Here is a 23,080-nt window from a genome sequence, read left to right on the forward strand (position 1 = left end):
TGGGCAGGCAGGGCTTTCTGTGCTGGCACCTTTTCCCTGCGAGGAATCCTCATTTGGATCGGGTTTGGATCGGGTGGCCGGCAATGGCGGGGCGGGGCTGACCAAAGGGGGGACAGCAGCCCTGTTTCCCGGGACAGAAAGCTTGTGAGGTTTGGCTTTCAGGTGCAGTGGGTGGCGCAGCCTGGGCACACTGTGGGCAGGCAGGGCTTTCTGTGCTGGCACCTTTTCTCTGCGAGGAATCCTCATTTGGATCGGGTTTTGGGGGGGCTGCCAAAATGGCGGGGCGGGGCTGACCAAAGGGGGGACAGCAGCCCTGTTTCCCGGGACAGAAAGCTTGTGAGGTTTGGCTTTCAGGTGCAGTGTGTGGCACAGCCTGGGCACTCTGTGGGCTGGCAGGGCGTTCTGACCTGGCACCTTTTCCCTGCGAGGAATCCTCATTTGGATCGGGTTTGGATCGGGTGGCCGGCAATGGCGGGGCGGGGGTGACCAAAGGGGGGACAGCAGCCCTGTTTCCCGGGACAGAAAGCTTGTCAGGTTTGGCTTTCAGGTGCAGTGTGTGGCGCAGCCTGGGGTGTCCGTGGGCAGGCAGGGCTTTCTGTGCTGGCACCTTTTCCCTGCGAGGAATCCTCATTTGGATCGGGTTTTGGGGGGGCTGCTAAAATGGCGGGGCGGGGCTGACCAAAGGGGGGACAGCAGCCCTGTTTCCCGGGACAGAAAGCTTGTGAGATTTGGCTTTCAGGTGCAGTGTGTGGCGCAGCCTGGGGTGTCCGTGGGCAGGCAGGGCTTTCTGTGCTGGCACCTTTTCCCTGCGAGGAATCCTCATTTGGATCGGGTTTTGGGGGGGCTGCTAAAATGGCGGGGCGGGGCTGACCAAAGGGGGGACAGCAGCCCTGTTTCCCGGGACAGAAAGCTTGTGAGGTTTGGCTTTCAGGTGCAGTGTGTGGCACAGCCTGGGCACTCTGTGGGCAGGCAGGGCTTTCTGTGCTGGCACCTTTTCCCTGCGAGGAATCCTCATTTGGATCGGGTTTGGATCGGGTGGCCGACAGTGGTGGGCGGGGCTGACCAAAGGGGGGACAGCAGCCCTGTTTCCCGGGACAGAAAGCTTGTGAGGTTTGGCTTTCAGGTGCATTGTGTGGCTCAGCCTGGGCACTCTGTGGGCAGGCAGGGCTTTCTGTGCTGGCACCTTTTCCCTGCGAGGAATCCTCATTTGGATCGAGTTTGGGGGGGGCTGCTAAAATGGCGGGGCGGGGCTGACCAAAGGGGGACAGCAGCCCTGTTTCCCGGGACATAAAGCTTGTGAGATTTGGCTTTCAGGTGCAGTGTGTGGCGGAGCCTGGGCACTCTGTGGGCAGGCAGGGCTTTCTGTGCTGGCACCTTTTCCCTGCGAGGAATCCTCATTTGCATCGAGTTTGGGGGGGGCTGCTAAAATGGCGGGGCGGGGGTGACCAAAGGGGGGACAGCAGCCCTGTTTCCCGGGACAGAAAGCTTGTGAGATTTGGCTTTCAGGTGCAGTGTGTGGCGGAGCCTGGGCACTCTGTGGGCAGGCAGGGCTTTCTGTGCTGGCACCTTTTCCCTGCGAGGAATCCTCATTTGGATCGGGTTTGGATCGGGTGGCCGGCAATGGCGGGGCGGGGGTGACCAAAGGGGGACAGCAGCCCTGTTTCCCGGGACAGAAAGCTTGTGAGGTTTGGCTTTCAGGTGCAGTGTGTGGCGCAGCCTGGGGTGTCCGTGGGCAGGCAGGGCTTTCTGTGCTGGCACCTTTTCCCTGCGAGGAATCCTCATTTGGATCGGGTTTTGGGGGGGCTGCTAAAATGGCGGGGCGGGGCTGACCAAAGGGGGGACAGCAGCCCTGTTTCCCGGGACAGAAAGCTTGTGAGGTTTGGCTTTCAGGTGCAGTGTGTGGCGCAGCCTGGGCACTCTGTGGGCAGGCAGGGCTTTCTGTGCTGGCACCTTTTCCCTGCGAGGAATCCTCATTTGGATCGGGGTTGGATCGGGTGGCCGGCAGTGGTGGGCGGGGCTGACCAAAGGGGGGACAGCAGCCATGTTTCCCGGGACAGAAAGCTTGTGAGGTTTGGCTTTCAGGTGCAGTGTGTGGCACAGCCTGGGCACTCTGTGGGCAGGCAGGGCTTTCTGTGCTGGCACCTTTTCCCTGCGAGGAATCCTCATTTGGATCGGGTTTGGATCGGGTGGCCGGCAATGGCGGGGCGGGGGTGACCAAAGGGGGGACAGCAGCCCTGTTTCCCGGGACAGAAAGCTTGTGAGGTTTGACTTTCAGTTGCAGTGTGTGGCACAGCCTGGGCACTCTGTGGGCAGGCAGGGCTTTCTGTGCTGGCACCTTTTCCCTGCGAGGAATCCTCATTTGGATCGTGTTTGGATCGGGTGGCCGTCAATGGCGGGGCGGGGCTGACCAAAGGGGGGACAGCAGCCCTGTTTCCCGGGACAGAAAGCTTGTGAGGTTTGACTTTCAGGTGCAGTGTGTGGCGCAGCCTGGGGTGTCCGTGGGCAGGCAGGGCTTTCTGTGCTGGCACCTTTTCCCTGCGAGGAATCCTCATTTGGATCGGGTTTTGGGGGGGCTGCTAAAATGGCGGGGCGGGGCTGACCAAAGGGGGGACAGCAGCCCTGTTTCCCGGGACAGAAAGCTTGTGAGGTTTGGTTTTCAGGTGCATTGTGTGGCTCAGCCTGGGCACTCTGTGGGCAGGCAGGGCTTTCTGTGCTGGCACCTTTTCCCTGCGAGGAATCCTCATTTGGATCGGGTTTGGATCGGGTGGCCGGCAGTGTTGGGCGGGGCTGACCAAGGGGGGGGACAGCAGCTCTGTTTCCCGGGACAGAAAGCTTGTGAGGTTTGGCTTTCAGGTGCATTGTGTGGCGCAGCCTGGGGTGTCCGTGGGCAGGCAGGGCTTTCTGTGCTGGCACCTTTTCCTGCGAGGAATCCTCATTTGGATCGGGTTTTGGGGGGCTTCTAAAACGGCGGGGCGGGGCTGACCAAAGGGGGGGACAGCAGCCCTGTTTCCCGGGACAGAAAGCTTGTGAGGTTTGGCTTTCAGGTGCAGTGTGTGGCACAGCCTGGGCACTCTGTGGGCAGGCAGGGCTTTCTGTGCTGGCACCTTTTCCCTGCGAGGAATCCTCATTTGATCGGGTTTGGATCGGGTGGCCGGCAGTGGTGGGCGGGGCTGACCAAAGGGGGGACAGCAGCCCTGTTTCCCGGGACAGAAAGCTTGTGAGGTTTGGCTTTCAGGTGCAGTGTGTGGCGCAGCCTGGGGTGTCCGTGGGCAGGCAGGGCTTTCTGTGCTGGCACCTTTTCCTGCGAGGAATCCTCATTTGGATCGGGTTTTGGGGGGGCTGCTAAAATGGCGGGGCGGGGCTGACCAAAGGAGGGGACAGCAGCCCTGTTTCCCGGGACAGAAAGCTTGTGAGGTTTGGCTTTCAGGTGCATTGTGTGGCACAGCCTGGGCACTCTGTGGGCAGGCAGGGCTTTCTGTGCTGGCACCTTTTCCTTCGAGGAATCCTCATTTGATCGGGTTTGGATCGGGTGGCCGGCAATGGCGGGGCGGGGCTGACCAAAGGGGGGACAGCAGCCCTGTTTCCCGGGACAGAAAGCTTGTGAGGTTTGGCTTTCAGGTGCAGTGTGTGGCTCAGCATAGGCACTCTGTGGGCAGGCAGGGCTTTCTGTGCTGGCACCTTTTCCCTGCGAGGAATCCTCATTTGGATCGGGTTTGGATCGGGTGGCCGGCAGTGGTGGGCGGGGCTGACCAAAGGGGGGACAGCAGCCCTGTTTCCCGGGACAGAAAGCTTGTGAGGTTTGGCTTTCAGGTGCAGTGTGTGGCGCAGCCTGGGCACTCTGTGGGCAGGCAGGGCTTTCTGTGCTGGCACCTTTTCCCTGCGAGGAATCCTCATTTGGATCGGGTTTTGGGGGGGCTGCTAAAATGGCGGGGCGGGGCTGACCAAAGGGGGGACAGCAGCCCTGTTTCCCGGGACAGAAAGCTTGTGAGGTTTGGCTTTCAGGTGCAGTGTGTGGCGCAGCCTGGGCACTCTGTGGGCAGGCAGGGCTTTCTGTGCTGGCACCTTTTCCCTGCGAGGAATCCTCATTTGGATCGGGTTTGGATCGGGTGGCCGGCAATGGCGGGGCGGGGCTGACCAAAGGGGGGACAGCAGCCCTGTTTCCCGGGACAGAAAGCTTGTGAGGTTTGGCTTTCAGGTGCAGTGGGTGGCGCAGCCTGGGCACACTGTGGGCAGGCAGGGCTTTCTGTGCTGGCACCTTTTCTCTGCGAGGAATCCTCATTTGGATCGGGTTTTGGGGGGGCTGCCAAAATGGCGGGGCGGGGCTGACCAAAGGGGGGACAGCAGCCCTGTTTCCCGGGACAGAAAGCTTGTGAGGTTTGGCTTTCAGGTGCAGTGTGTGGCACAGCCTGGGCACTCTGTGGGCTGGCAGGGCGTTCTGACCTGGAACATTTTCCCTGCGAGGAATCCTCGTTTGGATCGGGTGGCCGGCAATGGCGGGGCGGGGGTGACCAAAGGGGGGACAGCAGCCCTGTTTCCCGGGACAGAAACTTGTGAGGTTTGGCTTTCAGGTGCAGTGTGTGGCGCAGCCTGGGCACTCTGTGGGCAGGCAGGGCTTTCTGTGCTGGCACCTTTTCCCTGCGAGGAATCCTCATTTGGATCGGGTTTTGGGGGGGCTGCTAAAATGTCGGGGCGGGGCTGACCAAAGGGGGGACAGCAGCCCTGTTTCCCGGGACAGAAAGCTTGTGAGGTTTGGCTTTCAGGTGCAGTGTGTGGCACAGCCTGGGCACTCTGTGGGCAGGCAGGGCTTTCTGTGCTGGCACCTTTTCCTTCGAGGAATCCTCATTTGGATCGGGTTTGGATCGGGTGGCCGGCAATGGCGGGGCGGGGCTGACCAAAGGGGGGGACAGCAGCCCTGTTTCCCGGGACAGAAAGCTTGTGAGGTTTGGCTTTCAGGTGCAGTGTGTGGCTCAGCATAGGCACTCTGTGGGCAGGCAGGGCTTTCTGTGCTGGCACCTTTTCCCTGCGAGGAATCCTCATTTGGATCGGGTTTGGATCGGGTGGCCGGCAGTGGTGGGCGGGGCTGACCAAAGGGGGGACAGCAGCCCTGTTTCCCGGGACAGAAAGCTTGTGAGGTTTGGCTTTCAGGTGCAGTGTGTGGCGCAGCCTGGGGTGTACGTGGACACGCAGGGCTTTCTGTGCTGGCACCTTTTCCCTGCGAGGAATCCTCATTTGGATCGGGTTTGGATCGTGTGGCCGGCAGTGTTGGGCGGGGCTGACTAAGGGGGGGGACAGCAGCCCTGGTTCCAGGGACAGAAAGCTTGTGAGGTTTGGCTTTCAGGTGCAGTGTGTGGCACAGCCTGGGCACTCTGTGGGCAGGCAGGGCGTTCTGTGCTGGCACCTTTTCCCTGCGAGGAATCCTCATTCGGATCGGGTTTGGATCGGGTGGCCGGCAATGGCGGGGCGGGGGTGACCAAAGGGGGGACAGCAGCCCTGTTTCCCGGGACAGAAAGCTTGTGAGGTTTGACTTTCAGGTGCAGTGTGTGGCGCAGCCTGGGGTGTCCGTGGGCAGGCAGGGCTTTCTGTGCTGGCACCTTTTCCCTGCGAGGAATCCTCATTTGGATCGAGTTTTGGGGGGGCTGCTAAAATGGCGGGGCGGGGGTGACCAAAGGGGGGACAGCAGCCCTGTTTCCCGGGACAGAAAGCTTGTGAGGTTTGGTTTTCAGGTGCATTGTGTGGCTCAGCCTGGGCACTCTGTGGGCAGGCAGGGCTTTCTGTGCTGGCACCTTTTCCCTGCGAGGAATCCTCATTTTGATCGGGTTTGGATCGGGTGGCCGGCAGTGGTGGGCGGGGCTGACCAAAGGGGGGACAGCAGCCCTGTTTCCCGGGACAGAAAGCTTGTGAGGTTTGGCTTTCAGGTGCAGTGTGTGGCACAGCCTGGGCACTCTGTGGGCAGGCAGGGCTTTCTGTGCTGGCACCTTTTCCTTCGAGGAATCCTCATTTGGATCGGGTTTGGATCGGGTGGCCGGCGATGGCGGGGCGGGGGAGACCAAAGGGGGGACAGCAGCCCTGTTTCCCGGGACAGAAAGCTTGTGAGGTTTGGCTTTCAGGTGCAGTGTGTGGCGCAGCCTGGGCACTCTGTGGGCAGGCAGGGCTTTCTGTGCTGGCACCTTTTCCCTGCGAGGAATCCTCATTTGGATCGGGTTTGGATCGGGTGGCCGGCAGTGGTGGGCGGGGGAGACCAAAGGGGGGACAGCAGCCCTGTTTCCCGGGACAGAAAGCTTGTGAGGTTTGGCTTTCAGGTGCAGTGTGTGGCGCAGCCTGGGGTGTCCGTGGGCAGGCAGGGCTTTCTGTGCTGGCACCTTTTCCCTGCGAGGAATCCTCATTTGGATCGGGTTTTGGGGGGGCTGCTAAAATGGCGGGGCGGGGCTGACCAAAGGAGGGGACAGCAGCCCTGTTTCCCGGGACAGAAAGCTTGTGAGGTTTGGCTTTCAGGTGCAGTGTGTGGCACAGCCTGGGCACTCTGTGGGCAGGCAGGGCTTTCTGTGCTGGCACCTTTTCCTTCGAGGAATCCTCATTTGGATCGGGTTTGGATCGGGTGGCCGGCAATGGCGGGGCGGGGCTGACCAAAGGGGGGACAGCAGCCCTGTTTCCCGGGACAGAAAGCTTGTGAGGTTTGGCTTTCAGGTGCAGTGTGTGGCTCAGCATAGGCACTCTGTGGGCAGGCAGGGCTTTCTGTGCTGGCACCTTTTCCCTGCGAGGAATCCTCATTTGGATCGGGTTTGGATCGGGTGGCCGGCAGTGGTGGGCGGGGCTGACCAAAGGGGGGACAGCAGCCCTGTTTCCCGGGACAGAAAGCTTGTGAGGTTTGGCTTTCAGGTGCAGTGTGTGGCACAGCCTGGGCACTCTCTGGGCAAGCAGGGCTTTCTGTGCTGGCACCTTTTCCCTGCGAGGAATCCTCATTTGGATCGGGTTTGGATCGGGTGGCCGGCAATGGCGGGGCGGGGGTGACCAAAGGGGGGACAGCAGCCCTGTTTCCAGGGACAGAAAGCTTGTGAGGTTTGGCTTTCAGGTGCAGTGTGTGGCACAGCCTGGGCACTCTGTGGGCAGGCAGGGCTTTCTGTGCTGGCACCTTTTCCCTGCGAGGAATCCTCATTTGGATCGGGTTTGGATCGGGTGGCCGTCAATGGCGGGGCGGGGCTGACCAAAGGGGGGACAGCAGCCCTGTTTCCCGGGACAGAAAGCTTGTGAGGTTTGGCTTTCAGGTGCAGTGTGTGGCACAGCCTGGGCACTCTGTGGGCAGGCAGGGCTTTCTGTGCTGGCACCTTTTCCCTGCGAGGAATCCTCATTTGGATCGGGTTTGGATCGGGTGGCCGGCAATGGCGGGACGGGGGTGACCAAAGGGGGGACAGCAGCCCTGTTTCCCGGGACAGAAAGCTTGTGCGGTTTGGCTTTCAGGTGCAGTGTGTGGCGCAGCCTGGGCACTCTGTGGGCAGGCAGGGCTTTCTGTGCTGGCACCTTTTCCCTGCGAGGAATCCTCATTTGGATCGGGTTTTGGGGGGGCTGCCAAAATGGCGGGGCGGGGCTGACCAAAGGGGGGACAGCAGCCCTGTTTCCCGGGACAGAAAGCTTGTGAGGTTTGGCTTTCAGGTGCAGTGTGTGGCACAGCCTGGGCACTCTGTGGGCTGGCAGGGCGTTCTGACCTGGCACCTTTTCCCTGCGAGGAATCCTCATTTGGATCGGGTTTGGATCGGGTGGCCGGCAATGGCGGGGCGGGGGTGACCAAAGGGGGGACAGCAGCCCTGTTTCCCGGGACAGAAAGCTTGTGAGGTTTGGCTTTCAGGTGCAGTGTGTGGCACAGCCTGGGCACTCTGTGGGCAGGCAGGGCTTTCTGTGCTGGCACCTTTTCCCTGCGAGGAATCCTCATTTGGTTCGGGTTTGGATCGGGTGGCCGGCAATGGCGGGGCGGGGGTGACCAAAGGGGGGACAGCAGCCCTGTTTCCAGGGACAGAAAGCTTGTGAGGTTTGGCTTTCAGGTGCAGTGTGTGGCACAGCCTGGGCACTCTGTGGGCAGGCAGGGCTTTCTGTGCTGGCACCTTTTCCCTGCGAGGAATCCTCATTTGGATCGGGTTTTGGGGGGGCTGCTAAAATGGCGGGGCGGGGCTGACCAAAGGGGGGACAGCAGCCCTGTTTCCCGGGACAGAAAGCTTGTGAGGTTTGGTTTTCAGGTGCATTGTGTGGCTCAGCCTGGGCACTCTGTGGGCAGGCAGGGCTTTCTGTGCTGGCACCTTTTCCCTGCGCGGAATCCTCATTTGGATCGGGTTTGGATCGGGTGGCCGGCAGTGGTGGGCGGGGCTGACCAAAGGGGGGACAGCAGCCCTGTTTCCCGGGACAGAAAGCTTGTCAGGTTTGGCTTTCAGGTGCAGTGTGTGGCGCAGCCTGGGGTGTCCGTGGGCAGGCAGGGCTTTCTGTGCTGGCACCTTTTCCCTGCGAGGAATCCTCATTTGGATCGGGTTTTGGGGGGGCTGCTAAAATGGCGGGGCGGGGCTGACCAAAGGAGGGGACAGCAGCCCTGTTTCCCGGGACAGAAAGCTTCTGAGGTTTGGCTTTCAGGTGCAGTGTGTGGCACAGCCTGGGCACTCTGTGGGCAGGCAGGGCTTTCTGTGCTGGCACCTTTTCCTTCGAGGAATCCTCATTTGGATCGGGTTTGGATCGGGTGGCCGGCGATGGCGGGGCGGGGGAGACCAAAGGGGGGACAGCAGCCCTGTTTCCCGGGACAGAAAGCTTGTGAGGTTTGGCTTTCAGGTGCAGTGTGTGGCGCAGCCTGGGCACTCTGTGGGCAGGCAGGGCTTTCTGTGCTGGCACCTTTTCCCTGCGAGGAATCCTCATTTGGATCGGGTTTGGATCGGGTGGCCGGCAGTGGTGGGCGGGGCTGACCAAAGGGGGGACAGCAGCCCTGTTTCCCGGGACAGAAAGCTTGTGAGGTTTGGCTTTCAGGTGCAGTGTGTGGCACAGCCTGGGCACTCTCTGGGCAGGCAGGGCTTTCTGTGCTGGCACCTTTTCCCTGCGAGGAATCCTCATTTGGATCGGGTTTGGATCGGGTGGCCGGCAATGGCGGGGCGGGGCTGACCAAAGGGGGGACAGCAGCCCTGTTTCCAGGGTCAGAAAGCTTGTGAGGTTTGGCTTTCAGGTGCAGTGTGTGGCACAGCCTGGGCACTCTGTGGGCAGGCAGGGCTTTCTGTGCTGGCACCTTTTCCCTGCGAGGAATCCTCATTTGGATCGGGTTTTGGGGGGGCTGCTAAAATGGCGGGGCGGGGCTGACCAAAGGAGGGGACAGCAGCCCTGTTTCCCGGGACAGAAAGCTTGTGAGGTTTGGCTTTCAGGTGCATTGTGTGGCACAGCCTGGGCACTCTGTGGGCAGGCAGGGCTTTCTGTGCTGGCACCTTTTCCTTCGAGGAATCCTCATTTGGATCGGGTTTGGATCGGGTGGCCGGCAATGGCGGGGCGGGGCTGACCAAAGGGGGGACAGCAGCCCTGTTTCCCGGGACAGAAAGCTTGTGAGGTTTGGCTTTCAGGTGCAGTGTGTGGCTCAGCATAGGCACTCTGTGGGCAGGCAGGGCTTTCTGTGCTGGCACCTTTTCCCTGCGAGGAATCCTCATTTGGATCGGGTTTGGATCGGGTGGCCGGCAGTGGTGGGCGGGGCTGACCAAAGGGGGGACAGCAGCCCTGTTTCCCGGGACAGAAAGCTTGTGAGGTTTGGCTTTCAGGTGCAGTGTGTGGCACAGCCTGGGCACTCTGTGGGCAGGCAGGGCTTTCTGTGCTGGCACCTTTTCCTTCGAGGAATCCTCATTTGGATCGGGTTTGGATCGGGTGGCCGGCGATGGCGGGGCGGGGGAGACCAAAGGGGGGACAGCAGCCCTGTTTCCCGGGACAGAAAGCTTGTGAGGTTTGGCTTTCAGGTGCAGTGTGTGGCGCAGCCTGGGGTGTCCGTGGGCAGGCAGGGCTTTCTGTGCTGGCACCTTTTCCCTGCGAGGAATCCTCATTTGGATCGGGTTTTGGGGGGGCTGCCAAAATGGCGGGGCGGGGGTGGCCAAAGAGGGGACAGCAGCCCTGTTTCCCGGGACAGAAAGCTTGTGAGGTTTGGCTTTCAGGTGCAGTGTGTGGCACAGCCTGGGCACTCTGTGGGCAGGCAGGGCGTTCTGTGCTGGCACCTTTTCCCTGCGAGGAATCCTCATTTGGATCGGGTTTGGATCGGGTGGCCGGCAATGGCGGGGCGGGGCTGACCAAGGTGGGGGACAGCAGCCCTGTTTCCCGGGACAGAAAGCTTGTGAGGTTTGGCTTTCAGGTGCAGTGTGTGGCGCAGCCTGGGGTGTCCGTGGGCAGGCAGGGCTTTCTGTGCTGGCACCTTTTCCCTGCGAGGAATCCTCATTTGGATCGGGTTTTGGGGGGGCTGCTAAAATGGCGGGGCGGGGCTGACCAAAGGGGGGACAGCAGCCCTGTTTCCCGGGACAGAAAGCTTGTGAGGTTTGGCTTTCAGGTGCAGTGTGTGGCACAGCCTGGGCACTCTGTGGGCAGGCAGGGCTTTCTGTGCTGGCACCTTTTCCCTGCGAGGAATCCTCATTTGGATCGGGTTTGGATCGGGTGGCCGGCAGTGGTGGGCGGGGGTGACCAAAGGGGGGACAGCAGCCCTGTTTCCCGGGACAGAAAGCTTGTGAGGTTTGGCTTTCAGGTGCAGTGTGTGGCGCAGCCTGGGCACTCTGTGGGCAGGCAGGGCTTTCTGTGCTGGCACCTTTTCCCTGCGAGGAATCCTCATTTGGATCGGGTTTTGGGGGGGCTGCTAAAATGGCGGGGCGGGGCTGACCAAAGGGGGGACAGCAGCCCTGTTTCCCGGGACAGAAAGCTTGTGAGGTTTGGCTTTCAGGTGCAGTGTGTGGCACAGCCTGGGCACTCTGTGGGCAGGCAGGGCTTTCTGTGCTGGCACCTTTTCCCTGCGAGGAATCCTCATTTGGATCGGCTTTGGATCGGGTGGCCGGCAATGGCGGGGCGGGGCTGACCAAAGGGGGGACAGCAGCCCTGTTTCCCGGGACAGAAAGCTTGTGAGGTTTGGCTTTCAGGTGCAGTGTGTGGCGCAGCCTGGGGTGTACGTGGACACGCAGGGCTTTCGGTGCTGGCACCTTTTCCCTGCGAGGAATCCTCATTTGGATCGGGTTTTGGGGGGGCTGCTAAAATGGCGGGGCGGGCGTGACCAAAGGGGGGACAGCAGCCCTGTTTCCCGGGACAGAAAGCTTGTGAGGTTTGGCTTTCAGGTGCAGTGTGTGGCACAGCCTGGGCACTCTCTGGGCAGGCAGGGCTTTCTGTGCTGGCACCTTTTCCCTGCGAGGAATCCTCATTTGGATCGGGTTTGGATCGGGTGGCCGGCAATGGCGGGGCGGGGGTGACCAAAGGGGGGACAGCAGCCCTGTTTCCAGGGACAGAAAGCTTGTGAGGTTTGGCTTTCAGGTGCAGTGTGTGGCACAGCCTGGGCACTCTGTGGGCAGGCAGGGCTTTCTGTGCTGGCACCTTTTCCCTGCGAGGAATCCTCATTTGGATCGGGTTTGGATCGGGTGGCCGGCAATGGCGGGGCGGGGGGTGACCAAAGGGGGGACAGCAGCCCTGTTTCCAGGGACAGAAAGCTTGTGAGGTTTGGCTTTCAGGTGCAGTGTGTGGCACAGCCTGGGCACTCTGTGGGCAGGCAGGGCTTTCTGTGCTGGCACCTTTTCCCTGCGAGGAATCCTCATTTGGATCGGGTTTTGGGGGGGCTGCTAAAATGGCGGGGCGGGGCTGACCAAAGGGGGGACAGCAGCCCTGTTTCCCGGGTCAGAAAGCTTGTGAGGTTTGGTTTTCAGGTGCATTGTGTGGCTCAGCCTGGGCACTCTGTGGGCAGGCAGGGCTTTCTGTGCTGGCACCTTTTCCCTGCGAGGAATCCTCATTTGGATCGGGTTTGGATCGGGTGGCCGGCAGTGGTGGGCGGGGCTGACCAAAGGGGGGACAGCAGCCCTGTTTCCCGGGACAGAAAGCTTGTGAGGTTTGGCTTTCAGGTGCAGTGTGTGGCGCAGCCTGGGGTGTCCGTGGGCAGGCAGGGCTTTCTGTGCTGGCACCTTTTCCCTGCGAGGAATCCTCATTTGGATCGGGTTTTGGGGGGGCTGCTAAAATGGCGGGGCGGGGCTGACCAAAGGAGGGGACAGCAGCCCTGTTTCCCGGGACAGAAAGCTTGTGAGGTTTGGCTTTCAGGTGCAGTGTGTGGCACAGCCTGGGCACTCTGTGGGCAGGCAGGGCTTTCTGTGCTGGCACCTTTTCCTTCGAGGAATCCTCATTTGGATCGGGTTTGGATCGGGTGGCCGACGATGGCGGGGCGGGGGAGACCAAAGGGGGGACAGCAGCCCTGTTTCCCGGGACAGAAAGCTTGTGAGGTTTGGCTTTCAGGTGCAGTGTGTGGCGCAGCCTGGGCACTCTGTGGGCAGGCAGGGCTTTCTGTGCTGGCACCTTTTCCCTGCGAGGAATCCTCATTTGGATCGGGTTTGGATCGTGTGGCCGGCAGTGTTGGGCGGGGCTGACTAAGGGGGGGGGACAGCAGCCCTGGTTCCAGGGACAGAAAGCTTGTGAGGTTTGGCTTTCAGGTGCAGTGTGTGGCGCAGCCTGGGGTGTCCGTGGGCAGGCAGGGCTTTCTGTGCTGGCACCTTTTCCCTGCGAGGAATCCTCATTTGGATCGGGTTTTGGGGGGGCTTCTAAAACGGCGGGGCGGGGCTGACCAAAGGGGGGGACAGCAGCCCTGTTTCCCGGGACAGAAAGCTTGTGAGGTTTGGCTTTCAGGTGCAGTGTGTGGCGCAGCCTGGGCACTCTGTGGGCAGGCAGGGCTTTCTGTGCTGGCACCTTTTCCCTGCGAGGAATCCTCATTTGGATCGGGTTTTGGGGGGGCTTCTAAAACGGCGGGGCGGGGCTGACCAAAGGGGGGGACAGCAGCCCTGTTTCCCGGGACAGAAAGCTTGTGAGGTTTGGCTTTCAGGTGCAGTGTGTGGCACAGCCTGGGCACTCTGTGGGCAGGCAGGGCTTTCTGTGCTGGCACCTTTTCCCTGCGAGGAATCCTCATTTGGATCGGGTTTGGATCGGGTGGCCGGCAGTGGTGGGCGGGGCTGACCAAAGGGGGGACAGCAGCCCTGTTTCCCGGGACAGAAAGCTTGTGAGGTTTGGCTTTCAGGTGCAGTGTGTGGCGCAGCCTGGGGTGTCCGTGGGCAGGCAGGGCTTTCTGTGCTGGCACCTTTTCCCTGCGAGGAATCCTCATTTGGATCGGGTTTTGGGGGGGCTGCTAAAATGGCGGGGCGGGGCTGACCAAAGGAGGGGACAGCAGCCCTGTTTCCCGGGACAGAAAGCTTGTGAGGTTTGGCTTTCAGGTGCAGTGTGTGGCACAGCCTGGGCACTCTGTGGGCAGGCAGGGCTTTCTGTGCTGGCACCTTTTCCTTCGAGGAATCCTCATTTGGATCGGGTTTGGATCGGGTGGCCGGCAATGGCGGGGCGGGGCTGACCAAAGGGGGGACAGCAGCCCTGTTTCCCGGGACAGAAAGCTTGTGAGGTTTGGCTTTCAGGTGCAGTGTGTGGCTCAGCATAGGCACTCTGTGGGCAGGCAGGGCTTTCTGTGCTGGCACCTTTTCCCTGCGAGGAATCCTCATTTGGATCGGGTTTTGGGGGGGCTGCTCAAATGGCGGGGCGGGGCTGACCAAAGGGGGGACAGCAGCCCTGTTTCCCGGGACAGAAAGCTTGTGAGGTTTGGCTTTCAGGTGCATTGTGTGGCTCAGCCTGGGCACTCTGTGGGCAGGCAGGGCTTTCTGTGCTGGCACCTTTTCCCTGCGAGGAATCCTCATTTGGATCGAGTTTTGGGGGGGCTGCTAAAATGGCGGGGCGGGGCTGACCAAAGGGGGGACAGCAGCCCTGTTTCCCGGGACAGAAAGCTTGTGAGGTTTGGCTTTCAGGTGCAGTGTGTGGCACAGCCTGGGCACTCTGTGGGCAGGCAGGGCTTTCTGTGCTGGCACCTTCTCCCTGCGAGGAATCCTCATTTGGATCGGGTTTGGATCGGGTGGCCGGCAGTGGTGGGCGGGGCTGACCGAAGGGGGGACAGCAGCCCTGTTTCCCGGGACAGAAAGCTTGTGAGGTTTGCCTTTCAGGTGCAGTGTGTGGCGCAGCCTGGGGTGTCCGTGGGCAGGCAGGGCTTTCTGTGCTGGCACCTTTTCCCTGCGAGGAATCCTCATTTGGATCGGGTTTTGGGGGGGCTGCTAAAATGGCGGGGCGGGGCTGACCAAAGGGGGGACAGCAGCCCTGTTTCCCGGGACAGAAAGCTTGTGAGGTTTGGCTTTCAGGTGCAGTGTGTGGCACAGCCTGGGCACTCTGTGGGCAGGCAGGGCTTTCTGTGCTGGCACCTTTTCCCTGCGAGGAATCCTCATTTGGATCCGGTTTGGATCGGGTGGCCGGCAGTGGTGGGCGGGGGTGACCAAAGGGGGGACAGCAGCCCTGTTTCCCGGGACAGAAAGCTTCTGAGGTTTGGCTTTCAGGTGCATTGTGTGGCTCAGCCTGGGCACTCTGTGGGCAGGCAGGGCTTTCTGTGCTGGCACCTTTTCCCTGCGAGGAATCCTCATTTGGATCGGGTTTGGATCGTGTGGCCGGCAGTGTTGGGCGGGGCTGACTAAGGGGGGGGACAGCAGCCCTGGTTCCAGGGACAGAAAGCTTGTGAGGTTTGGCTTTCAGGTGCAGTGTGTGGCGCAGCCTGGGGTGTCCGTGGGCAGGCAGGGCTTTCTGTGCTGGCACCTTTTCCCTGCGAGGAATCCTCATTTGGATCGGGTTTTGGGGGGGCTGCTAAAATGGCGGGGCGGGGGTGGCCAAAGAGGGGACAGCAGCCCTGTTTCCCGGGACAGAAAGCTTGTGAGGTTTGGCTTTCAGGTGCAGTGTGTGGCACAGCCTGGGCACTCTGTGGGCAGGCAGGGCTTTCTGTGCTGGCACCTTTTCCCTGCGAGGAATCCTCATTTGGATCGGCTTTGGATCGGGTGGCCGGCAATGGCGGGGCGGGGCTGACCAAGGTGGGGGACAGCAGCCCTGTTTCCCGGGACAGAAAGCTTGTGAGGTTTGGCTTTCAGGTGCAGTGTGTGGCGCAGCCTGGGGTGTCCGTGGGCAGGCAGGGCTTTCTGTGCTGGCACCTTTTCCCTGCGAGGAATCCTCATTTGGATCGGGTTTTGGGGGGGCTGCTCAAATGGCGGGGCGGGGCTGACCAAACGGGGGACAGCAGCCCTGTTTCCCGGGACAGAAAGCTTGTGAGGTTTGGCTTTCAGGTGCATTGTGTGGCTCAGCCTGGGCACTCTGTGGGCAGGCAGGGCTTTCTGTGCTGGCACCTTTTCCCTGCGAGGAATCCTCATTTGGATCGAGTTTTGGGGGGGCTGCTAAAATGGCGGGGCGGGGCTGACCAAAGGGGGGACAGCAGCCCTGTTTCCCGGGACAGAAAGCTTGTGAGGTTTGGCTTTCAGGTGCAGTGTGTGGCACAGCCTGGGCACTCTGTGGGCAGGCAGGGCTTTCTGTGCTGGCACCTTTTCCCTGCGAGGAATCCTCATTCGGATGGGGTTTGGATCGGGTGGCCGGCAATGGCGGGGCGGGGGTGACCAAAGGGGGGACAGCAGCCCTGTTTCCCGGGACAGAAAGCTTGTGAGGTTTGGCTTTCAGGTGCAGTGTGTGGCGCAGCCTGGGGTGTCCGTGGGCAGCCAGGGCTTTCTGTGCTGGCACCTTTTCCCTGCGAGGAATCCTCATTTGGATCGGGTTTGGATCGGGTGGCCGGCAATGGCGGGGCGGGGCTGACCAAAGGGGGGACAGCAGCCCTGTTTCCCGGGACAGAAAGCTTGTGAGGTTTGGCTTTCAGGTGCAGTGTGTGGCACAGCCTGGGGTGTACGTGGACACGCAGGGCTTTCTGTGCTGGCACCTTTTCCCTGCGAGGAATCCTCATTTGGATCGGGTTTTGGGGGGGCTGCTAAAATGGCGGGGCGGGGGTGGCCAAAGAGGGGACAGCAGCCCTGTTTCCCGGGACAGAAAGCTTGTGAGGTTTGGCTTTCAGGTGCAGTGTGTGGCACAGCCTGGGCACTCTGTGGGCAGGCAGGGCTTTCTGTGCTGGCACCTTTTCCCTGCGAGGAATCCTCATTTGGATCGGGTTTGGATCGGGTGGCCGGCAATGGCGGGGCGGGGCTGACCAAGGTGGGGGACAGCAGCCCTGTTTCCCGGGACAGAAAGCTTGTGAGGTTTGACTTTCAGGTGCAGTGTGTGGCACAGCCTGGGCACTCTGTGGGCAGGCAGGGCTTTCTGTGCTGGCACCTTCTCCCTGCGAGGAATCCTCATTTGGATCGGGTTTGGATCGGGTGGCCGGCAGTGGTGGGCGGGGCTGACCGAAGGGGGGACAGCAGCCCTGTTTCCCGGGACAGAAAGCTTGTGAGGTTTGGCTTTCAGGTGCAGTGTGTGGCGCAGCCTGGGGTGTCCGTGGGCAGGCAGGGCTTTCTGTGCTGGCACCTTTTCCCTGCGAGGAATCCTCATTTGGATCGGGTTTTGGGGGGGCTGCTAAAATGGCGGGGCGGGGCTGACCAAAGGGGGGACAGCAGCCCTGTTTCCCGGGACAGAAAGCTTGTGAGGTTTGGCTTTCAGGTGCAGTGTGTGGCACAGCCTGGGCACTCTGTGGGCAGGCAGGGCTTTCTGTGCTGGCACCTTTTCCCTGCGAGGAATCCTCATTTGGATCCGGTTTGGATCGGGTGGCCGGCAGTGGTGGGCGGGGGTGACCAAAGGGGGGACAGCAGCCCTGTTTCCCGGGACAGAAAGCTTGTGAGGTTTGGCTTTCAGGTGCAGTGTGTGGCGCAGCCTGGGCACTCTGTGGGCAGGCAGGGCTTTCTGTGCTGGCACCTTTTCCCTGCGAGGAATCCTCATTCGGATGGGGTTTGGATCGGGTGGCCGGCAATGGCGGGGCGGGGGTGACCAAAGGGGGGACAGCAGCCCTGTTTCCCGGGACAGAAAGCTTGTGAGGTTTGCCTTTCAGGTGCAGTGTGTGGCGCAGCCTGGGGTGTCCGTGGGCAGGCAGGGCTTTCTGTGCTGGCACCTTTTCCCTGCGAGGAATCCTCATTTGGATCGGGTTTTGGGGGGGCTGCTAAAATGGCGGGGCGGGGCTGACCAAAGGGGGGACAGCAGCCCTGTTTCCCGGGACAGAAAGCTTGTGAGGTTTGGCTTTCAGGTGCAGTGTGTGGCACAGCCTGGGCACTCTGTGGGCAGGCAGGGCTTTCTGTGCTGGCACCTTTTCCCTGCGAGGAATCCTCATTTGGATCCGGTTTGGATCGGGTGGCCGGCAGTGGTGGGCGGGGGTGACCAAAGGGGGGACAGCAGCCCTGTTTCCCGGGACAGAAAGCTTGTGAGGTTTGGCTTTCAGGTGCAGTGTGTGGCGCAGCCTGGGCACTCTGTGGGCAGGCAGGGCTTTCTGTGCTGGCTCCTTTTCCCTGCGAGGAATCCTCATTTGGATCGGGTTTTGGGGGGGCTGCTAAAATGGCGGGGCGGGGCTGACCAAAGGGGGGACAGCAGCCCTGTTTCCCGGGACAGAAAGCTTGTGAGGTTTGGCTTTCAGGTGCAGTGTGTGGCACAGCCTGGGCACTCTGTGGGCAGGCAGGGCTTTCTGTGCTGGCACCTTTTCCCTCCGAGGAATCCTCATTTGGATCGGGTTTGGATCGGGTGGCCGGCAATGGCGGGGCGGGGCTGACCAAAGGGGGGACAGCAGCCCTGTTTCCCGGGACAGAAAGCTTGTGAGGTTTGGCTTTCAGGTGCAGTGTGTGGCGCAGCCTGGGGTGTCCGTGGGCAGGCAGGGCTTTCTGTGCTGGCACCTTTTCCCTGCGAGGAATCCTCATTTGGATCGGGTTTTGGGGGGGCTGCTAAAATGGTGGGGCGGGCGTGACCAAAGGGGGGACAGCAGGCCTGTTTCCCGGGACAGAAAGCTTGTGAGGTTTGGCTTTCAGGTGCATTGTGTGGCTCAGCCTGGGCACTCTGTGGGCAGGCAGGGCTTTCTGTGCTGGCACCTTTTCCCTGCGAGGAATCCTCATTTGGATCGGGTTTGGATCGTGTGGCCGGCACTGTTGGGCGGGGCTGACTAAGGGGGGGGACGGCAGCCCTGGTTCCACGGACAGAAAGCTTGTGAGGTTTGGCTTTCAGGTGCAGTGTGTGGCGCAGCCTGGGGTGTCCGTGGGCAGCCAGGGCTTTCTGTGCTGGCACCTTTTCCCTGCGAGGAATCCTCATTTGGATCGGGTTTTGGGGGGGCTGCTAAAATGTCGGGGCGGGGCTGACCAAAGGGGGGACAGCAGCCCTGTTTCCCGGGACAGAAAGCTTGTGAGGTTTGGCTTTCAGGTGCAGTGTGTGGCGCAGCCTGGGCACTCTGTGGGCAGGCAGGGCTTTCTGTGCTGGTAGCTTTTCCCTGCGAGGAATCCTCATTTGGATCGGGGTTGGATCGGGTGGCCGGCAGTGGTGGGCGGGGCTGACCAAAGGGGGGACAGCAGCCCTGTTTCCCGGGACAGAAAGCTTGTGAGATTTGGCTTTCAGGTGCAGTGTGTGGCGCAGCCTGTGCACACTGTGGGCAGGCAGGGCTTTCTGTGCTGGCACCTTTTCCCTGCGAGGAATCCTCATTTGGATCCGGTTTGGATCGGGTGGCCGGCAGTGGTGGGCGGGGGTGACCAAAGGGGGGACAGCAGCCCTGTTTCCCGGGACAGAAAGCTTGTGAGGTTTGGCTTTCAGGTGCAGTGTGTGGCACAGCCTGGGCACTCTGTGGGCAGGCAGGGCTTTCTGTGCTGGCACCTTTTCCCTGCGAGGAATCCTCATTTGGATCGGGTTTTGGAGGGGCTGCTAAAATGGCGGGGCGGGGCTGACCAAGGTGGGTGACAGCAGCCCTGTTTCCCGGGACAGAAAGCTTGTGAGGTTTGGCTTTCAGGTGCAGTGTGTGGCACAGCCTGGGCACTCTGTGGGCAGGCAGGGCTTTCTGTGCTGGCACCTTTTCCCTGCGAGGAATCCTCATTTGGATTGAGTTTTCGGGGGGCTGCTAAAATGGCGGGGCGGGGGTGACCAAACGGGGGACAGCAGCCCTGTTTCCCGGGACAGAAAGCTTGTGAGATTTGGCTTTCAGGTGCAGTGTGTGGCGCAGCCTGGGCACACTGTGAGCAGGCAGGGCTTTCTGTGCTGGCACCTTTTCCCTGCGAGGAATCCTCATTTGGATCGGGTTTGGATCGTGTGGCCAGCAGTGGTGGGCGGGGCTGACCAAGGGGGGGACAGCAGCCCTGTTTTCCCGGGACAGAAAGCTTGTGAGGTTTGGCTTTCAGGTGCAGTGTGTGGCGCAGCCTGGGCACAGTGTGGGCAGGCAGGGCTTTCTGTGCTGGCACCTTTTCCCTGCGAGGAATCCTCATTTGGATCGGGTTTGGATCGGGTGGCCGGCAGTGGTGGGCGGGGCTGACCAAAGGGGGGACAGCAGCCCTGTTTCCCGGGACAGAAAGCTTGTGAGATTTGGCTTTCAGGTGCAGTGTGTGGCTCAGCCTGGGCACTCTGTGGGCAGGCAGGGCTTTCTGTGCTGGCACCTTTTCCCTGCGAGGAATCCTCATTTGGATCGGGTTTGGATCGGGTGGCCGGCAATGGCGGGGCGGGGCTGACCAAAGGGGGGACAGCAGCCCTGTTTCCCGGGACAGAAAGCTTGTGAGGTTTGGCTTTCAGGTGCAGTGTGTGGCACAGCCTGGGCACTCTGTGGGCAGGCAGGGCTTTCTGTGCTGGCACCTTTTCCCTGCGAGGAATCCTCATTTGGATCGGGTTTGGATCGTGTGGCCGGCAGTGGTGGGCGGGGTTGACCAAGGGGGTGGACAGCAGCCCTGTTTCCCGGGACAGAAAGCTTGTGAGGTTTGGCTTTCAGGTGCAGTGTGTGGCACAGCCTGGGCACTCTGTGGGCAGGCAGGGCTTTCTGTGCTGGCACCTTTTCCCTGCGAGGAATCCTCATTCGGATGGGGTTTGGATCGGGTGGCCGGCAATGGCGGGGCGGGGGTGACCAAAGGGGGGACAGCAGCCCTGTTTCCCGGGACAGAAAGCTTGTGAGGTTTGGCTTTCAGGTGCAGTGTGTGGCGCAGCCTGGGGTGTCCGTGGGCAGCCAGGGCTTTCTGTGCTGGCACCTTTTCCCTGCGAGGAATCCTCATTTGGATCGGGTTTGGATCGGGTGGCCGGCAATGGCGGGGCGGGGCTGACCAAAGGGGGGACAGCAGCCCTGTTTCCCGGGACAGAAAGCTTGTGAGGTTTGGCTTTCAGGTGCAGTGTGTGGCACAGCCTGGGGTGTACGTGGACACGCAGGGCTTTCTGTGCTGGCACCTTTTCCCTGCGAGGAATCCTCATTTGGATCGGGTTTTGGGGGGGCTGCTAAAATGGCGGGGCGGGGGTGGCCAAAGAGGGGACAGCAGCCCTGTTTCCCGGGACAGAAAGCTTGTGAGGTTTGGCTTTCAGGTGCAGTGTGTGGCACAGCCTGGGCACTCTGTGGGCAGGCAGGGCTTTCTGTGCTGGCACCTTTTCCCTGCGAGGAATCCTCATTTGGATCGGGTTTGGATCGGGTGGCCGGCAATGGCGGGGCGGGGCTGACCAAAGGGGGGACAGCAGCCCTGTTTCCCGGGACAGAAAGCTTGTGAGGTTTGACTTTCAGGTGCAGTGTGTGGCACAGCCTGGGCACTCTGTGGGCAGGCAGGGCTTTCTGTGCTGGCACCTTCTCCCTGCGAGGAATCCTCATTTGGATCGGGTTTGGATCGGGTGGCCGGCAGTGGTGGGCGGGGCTGACCGAAGGGGGGACAGCAGCCCTGTTTCCCGGGACAGAAAGCTTGTGAGGTTTGGCTTTCAGGTGCAGTGTGTGGCGCAGCCTGGGGTGTCCGTGGGCAGGCAGGGCTTTCTGTGCTGGCACCTTTTCCCTGCGAGGAATCCTCATTTGGATCGGGTTTTGGGGGGGCTGCTAAAATGGCGGGGCGGGGCTGACCAAAGGGGGGACAGCAGCCCTGTTTCCCGGGACAGAAAGCTTGTGAGGTTTGGCTTTCAGGTGCAGTGTGTGGCACAGCCTGGGCACTCTGTGGGCAGGCAGGGCTTTCTGTGCTGGCACCTTTTCCCTGCGAGGAATCCTCATTTGGATCCGGTTTGGATCGGGTGGCCGGCAGTGGTGGGCGGGGGTGACCAAAGGGGGGACAGCAGCCCTGTTTCCCGGGACAGAAAGCTTGTGAGGTTTGGCTTTCAGGTGCAGTGTGTGGCGCAGCCTGGGCACTCTGTGGGCAGGCAGGGCTTTCTGTGCTGGCACCTTTTCCCTGCGAGGAATCCTCATTTGGTTCGGGTTTGGATCGGGTGGCCGGCAATGGCGGGGCGGGGGTGACCAAAGGGGGGACAGCAGCCCTGTTTCCCGGGACAGAAAGCTTGTGAGGTTTGGCTTTCAGGTGCAGTGTGTGGCGCAGCCTGGGGTGTCCGTGGGCAGGCAGGGCTTTCTGTGCTGGCACCTTTTCCCTGCGAGGAATCCTCATTTGGATCGGGTTTTGGGGGGGCTGCTAAAATGGCGGGGCGGGGCTGACCAAAGGGGGGACAGCAGCCCTGTTTCCCGGGACAGAAAGCTTGTGAGGTTTGGCTTTCAGGTGCAGTGTGTGGCACAGCCTGGGCACTCTGTGGGCAGGCAGGGCTTTCTGTGCTGGCACCTTTTCCCTGCGAGGAATCCTCATTTGGATCCGGTTTGGATCGGGTGGCCGGCAGTGGTGGGCGGGGGTGACCAAAGGGGGGACAGCAGCCCTGTTTCCCGGGACAGAAAGCTTGTGAGGTTTGGCTTTCAGGTGCAGTGTGTGGCGCAGCCTGGGCACTCTGTGGGCAGGCAGGGCTTTCTGTGCTGGCTCCTTTTCCCTGCGAGGAATCCTCATTTGGATCGGGTTTTGGGGGGGCTGCTAAAATGGCGGGGCGGGGCTGACCAAAGGGGGGACAGCAGCCCTGTTTCCCGGGACAGAAAGCTTGTGAGGTTTGGCTTTCAGGTGCAGTGTGTGGCACAGCCTGGGCACTCTGTGGGCAGGCAGGGCTTTCTGTGCTGGCACCTTTTCCCTCCGAGGAATCCTCATTTGGATCGGGTTTGGATCGGGTGGCCGGCAATGGCGGGGCGGGGCTGACCAAAGGGGGGACAGCAGCCCTGTTTCCCGGGACAGAAAGCTTGTGAGGTTTGGCTTTCAGGTGCAGTGTGTGGCGCAGCCTGGGGTGTCCGTGGGCAGGCAGGGCTTTCTGTGCTGGCACCTTTTCCCTGCGAGGAATCCTCATTTGGATCGGGTTTTGGGGGGGCTGCTAAAATGGTGGGGCGGGCGTGACCAAAGGGGGGACAGCAGGCCTGTTTCCCGGGACAGAAAGCTTGTGAGGTTTGGCTTTCAGGTGCATTGTGTGGCTCAGCCTGGGCACTCTGTGGGCAGGCAGGGCTTTCTGTGCTGGCACCTTTTCCCTGCGAGGAATCCTCATTTGGATCGGGTTTGGATCGTGTGGCCGGCACTGTTGGGCGGGGCTGACTAAGGGGGGGGACGGCAGCCCTGGTTCCACGGACAGAAAGCTTGTGAGGTTTGGCTTTCAGGTGCAGTGTGTGGCGCAGCCTGGGGTGTCCGTGGGCAGCCAGGGCTTTCTGTGCTGGCACCTTTTCCCTGCGAGGAATCCTCATTTGGATCGGGTTTTGGGGGGGCTGCTAAAATGTCGGGGCGGGGCTGACCAAAGGGGGGACAGCAGCCCTGTTTCCCGGGACAGAAAGCTTGTGAGGTTTGGCTTTCAGGTGCAGTGTGTGGCGCAGCCTGGGCACTCTGTGGGCAGGCAGGGCTTTCTGTGCTGGTAGCTTTTCCCTGCGAGGAATCCTCATTTGGATCGGGGTTGGATCGGGTGGCCGGCAGTGGTGGGCGGGGCTGACCAAAGGGGGGACAGCAGCCCTGTTTCCCGGGACAGAAAGCTTGTGAGATTTGGCTTTCAGGTGCAGTGTGTGGCGCAGCCTGTGCACACTGTGGGC

This window comes from Pseudopipra pipra, unplaced genomic scaffold (genome assembly GCF_036250125.1).
Source record: "Pseudopipra pipra isolate bDixPip1 unplaced genomic scaffold, bDixPip1.hap1 HAP1_SCAFFOLD_91, whole genome shotgun sequence".
In the NCBI taxonomy this organism is placed as follows: Eukaryota; Metazoa; Chordata; class Aves; order Passeriformes; family Pipridae; genus Pseudopipra; species Pseudopipra pipra.